A 5030-nucleotide genomic window follows, 5' to 3' on the forward strand; every position below is an offset into this window, starting at 1 on the left:
GCCTTTGATCATAAGCCCCCCTTTGTGTCACTGACATGTGGGACCGGACCCCACATGTCAGTGACACAAAGGGGGGCTTATGATCAAAGGCACACGAATTGGGGGGGTTATCATCAGGAGGCCATGGCACGAGACCCAGGATCTCCTCTGGGAGCTCCGACCACGGCGAGGAAAATGGCTGGGAAGCAACGGAGTGCTAGCTGGAACAGCACGCCCCATGGAGCACGGCGCCGAAGAGACCCAAGAGGTCGTCGGACTCGGACCACGGCGGCGGCGATGCCATTGGTGCTGCTTGTTTACTTTTTTTTTCGAAGAAAATATCTGGATTGTGATTAGATGAGGAAAACATGGGGCGCATCTAGGGGAGGGAGACTGCCTCTCCAATTGTATAAACATCCCTGTTAAAACACAAAATAACAAAACTGTACGACTAACTCCCTACACAAAGCGGTAAACGAAGGGGACCCGCGTCTAACCCTTGCCGACGTAGCGGGTCTCTAGTCCTTCCCTCCCCCCGTCACCGCCAGAGCGCACTGGAGAGTGAAGCCCGGCCGACGTCGACGACGACGGGGCTGTGTGTCATGCAGGGACCAATCCTAGTGCTCACTTAAGAAGATCAACACATAAAGTGGAAAGAAATCGAAGATGATTGTGAGTAATTTAGCCCACTTTAGGATACACCTATATGGCCATCGAGGACATGGTGGCTAGGGTTTCATCCTAGGTATAAGAGATGGGCTCGAGGGCTCCAGATACACGGCCTTATAGCCATTACAACTTGGTAAAAGTGTTGGAAATATGCCCTAGAGGCAATAATAAATTAGTTATTATTATATTTCCTTGTTCATGATAATCGTTTATTATCCATGCTAGAATTATATTGATAGGAAACTCAGATACATGTGTGGATACATAGACAACACCATGTCCCTAGTAAGCCTCTAGTTGACTAGCTCGTTGATCAATAGATGATTACAGTTTCCTGACCATGGACATTGGATGTCATTGATAACGGGATCACATCATTAGGAGAATGATGTGATGGACAAAGACCCAATCCTAAGCCTAGCACAAGATCATGTAGTTCGTATGCTAAAGCTTTTCTAATGTCAAGTATCATTTCCTTAGACCATGAGATTGTGCAACTCCCGGATACCGTAGGAGTGCTTTGGGTGTGCCAAACGTCACAACGTAACTGGGTGGCTATAAAGGTACACTACAGGTATCTCCGAAAGTGTCTGTTGGGTTGGCACGAATCGAGACTGGGATTTGTCACTCCGTGTAAACGGAGAGGTATCTCTGGGCCCACTCGGTAGGACATCATCATAATGTGCACAATGTGATCAAGGAGTTGATCACGGGATGATGTGTCACGAAACGAGTAAAGAGACTTGCCGGTAATGAGATTGAACAAGGTATCGGGATACCGACGATCGAATCTCGGGCAAGTATCGTACCGCTAGACAAAGGGAATTGTATACGGGATTGATTAAGTCCTTGACATCGTGTTTCATCTGATGAGATCATCGTGGAACATGTGGGAGCCAACATGGGTATCCAGATCCAGCTGATGGTTATTGACCGGAGAGTCATCTCGGTCATGTCTGCATGTCTCCCGAACCCGTAGGGTCTACACACTTAAGGTTCGGTGACGCTAGGGTTATAGAGATATTAGTATGCAGTAACCCGAAAGTTGTTCGGAGTCCCGGATGAGATCCCGGACGTCACGAGGAGTTCCGGAATGGTCCGGAGGTAAAGAATTATATAGGAAGTGCTATTTCGGCCATCGGGACAAGTTTCGGGGTTACAGGTATTGTACCGGGACCACCGGAAGGGTCCCGGGGGTCCACCGGGTGGGCCACCTACCCCGGGGGGCCACATGGGCTTTAGGGGTGTGCGCCTTGGCCTGTATGGGCCAAGGGCACCAGCCCCAAGAGTCCCATGCGCCAAGAGATAAGGAAAGGAAGAGTCCTAAAAGGGGAAGGCACCTCCGAGGTGCCTTGGGGAGGATGGACTCCTCCCTGGCCGCACCCTTCCTTGGAGGAAGGGCCAAGGCTGCGCCCCCCCTCTCCCTTGGCCCTATATATAGTGGGGGGGAGGGAGGGCAACCATACCTAAGCCCTGGCGCCTCCCTCTCCCTCCCATGACACATCTCCCTCCTCCCGCAGCGCTTGGCGAAGCCCTGTTGGAATCCCGCTACTTCCACCACCACGCCGTCGTGCTGCTGGATCTCCATCAACCTCTCCTCCCCCCTTGCTGGATCAAGAAGGAGGAGACGTCGCTGCTCCGTACGTGTGTTGAACGCGGAGGTGCCGTCCGTTCGGCACTAGGATCATCGGTGATTTGGATCACGACGAGTACGACTCCATCAACCCCGTTCTCTTGAACGCTTCCGCGCGCGATCTACAAGGGTATGTAGATCCACTCCTCCCTCGTTGCTAGATGACTCCATAGATTGATCTTGGTGATACGTAGAAAATTTTGAATTATTGCTACGTTCCCCAACAGTGGCATCATGAGCTAGGTCTATGCGTAGTTACTATGCACGAGTAGAACACAAAGTAGTTGTGGACGTTCATTTTGTTCAATATGCTTACCGTTACTAGTCCAATCTTGATTCGGCGGCATTGTGGGATGAAGCGGCCCGGACCGACCTTACACGTACTCTTACGTGAGACTGATTCCACCGACTGACATGCACTAGTTGCATAAGGTGGCTAGCGGGTGTCTGTCTCTCCCACTTTAGTCGGATCAGATTCGATGAAAAGGGTCCTTATGAAGGGTAAATAGAAATTGGCATATCACATTGTGGTTTTTGCGTAGGTAAGAAACGTTCTTGCTAGAAACCCATAGCAGCCACGTAAAACATGCAAACAACAATTAGTGGACGTCTAACTTGTTTTTGCAGGGTATGCTATGTGATGTGATATGGCCAAGAAGAATGTGATGAATGATATGTGATGTATGAGATTGATCATGTTCTTGTAATAGGAATCACGACTTGCATGTCGATGAGTATGACAACCGGCAGGAGCCATAGGAGTTGTCTTTATTTATTATATGACCTGCGTGTCATTGAACAACGCCATGTAATTACTTTACTTTATTGCTAACCGTTAGCTATAGTAGTAGAAGTAATAGTTGGCGAGACAACTTCATGAAGACACGATGATGGAGATCATGATGATGGAGATCATGGTTTCATGCCAGTGACGATGATGATCATGGAGCCCCGAAGATGGAGATCAAAAGGAGCATAGTGATGATGGCCATATCATGTCACTATTTGATTGCATGTGATGTTTATCATGTTTATATATCTTATTTGCTTAGAACGACGGTAGTAAATAAGATGATCCCTCATTAAAATTTCAAGAAAGTGTTCCCCCTAACTGTGCACCGTTGTGAAAGTTCGTCGTTTTGAAGCACCACGTGATGATCGGGTATGATAGATTCTTACGTTCGAATACAACGGGTGTTGACGAGCCTAGCATGTACAGACTGAAGGAAATATGCCCTAGAGGCAATAATAAAGTTATTATTTATTTCCTTATATCATGATAAATGTTTATTATTCATGCTAGAATTGTATTAACCGGAAACATAATACATGTGTGAATACATAGACAAACTTAGTGTCACTAGTATGCCTCTACTTGACTAGCTCGTTAATCAAAGATGGTTATGTTTCCTAACCATGAACAAAGAGTTGTTATTTGATTAACGAGGTCACATCATTAGTTGAATGATCTGATTGACATGACCCATTCCATTAGCTTAGCACCCGATCGTTTAGTATGTTGCTATTGCTTTTCTTCATGACTTATACATGTTCCTACGACTATGAGATTATGCAACTCCCGTTTACCGGAGGAACACTTTGTGTGCTACCAAACGTCACAACGTAAATGGGAGATTATAAAGGAGCTCTACAGGTGTCTCCAAAGGTAGATGTTGGGTTGGCGTATTTCGAGATTAGGATTTGTCACTCCGATTGTCGGAGAGGTATCTCTGGGCCCTCTCGGTAATGCACATCACATAAGCCTTGCAAGCATTGCAACTAATGAGTTAGTTGTGAGATGATGTATTACGGAACGAGTAAAGAGACTTGCCGGCACCGAGATTGAACTAGGTATTGGATACCGACGATCGAATCTCGGGCAAGTAACATACCGATGACAAAGGGAACAACGTATGTTGTTATGCGGTCTGACCGATAAAGATCTTCGTAGAATATGTAGGAGCCAATATGGGCATCCAGGTCCCGCTATTGGTTATTGACCGGAGACGTGTCTCGGTCATGTCTACATTGTTCTCGAACCCGTAGGGTCCGCACGCTTAAGGTTACGATGACAGTTATATTATGAGTTTATGCATTTTGATGTACCGAAGGTTGTTCGGAGTCCCGGATGTGATCACGGACATGACGAGGAGTCTCGAAATGGTCGAGACATAAAGATTGATATATTGGAAGCCTATGTTTGGATATCGGAAGTGTTCCGGGTGAAATCGGGATTTTACCGGAGTACCGGGAAGGTTACCGGAATCCCCCGGGAGCCATATGGGCCTTCATGGGCCTTAAGTGGAAAGGAGAAAGGGGCAGCCCAAGGTGGCCGCGCGCCTCCCCCTCCCCTAGTCCTATTAGGACTAGGAGAGGTAGCCGGCCCCCCCTCTCTCTCTTTCCCCCCTTGAGGATTCCTATTCCAACTAGGATTGGGGGGAATCCTACTCCCAGAGGGAGTAGGACTCCTCCTGGCGCGCCCCAAGGCTGGCCGCACCTCTCCCCCCTTGCTCCTTTATATACAGGGGCAGGGGGCACCTCTAGACACACAATTGATCCCCGTGATCGTTCCATAGCCGTGCGCGGTGCCCCCTGCCACCATATTCCACCTCGATCATATTGTAGCGGTGCTTAGGCGAAGCCCTGCGACGGTAGAACATCAAGATTGTCACCACACCGTCGTGCTGACGGAACTCTTCCCCGACGCTTTGCTGGATCGGAGCCCGGGGATCGTCATCGAGCTGTGCGT

The sequence above is a fragment of the Triticum dicoccoides genome, chromosome 5A (assembly GCF_002162155.2).
Source record: "Triticum dicoccoides isolate Atlit2015 ecotype Zavitan chromosome 5A, WEW_v2.0, whole genome shotgun sequence".
In the NCBI taxonomy this organism is placed as follows: Eukaryota; Viridiplantae; Streptophyta; class Magnoliopsida; order Poales; family Poaceae; genus Triticum; species Triticum dicoccoides.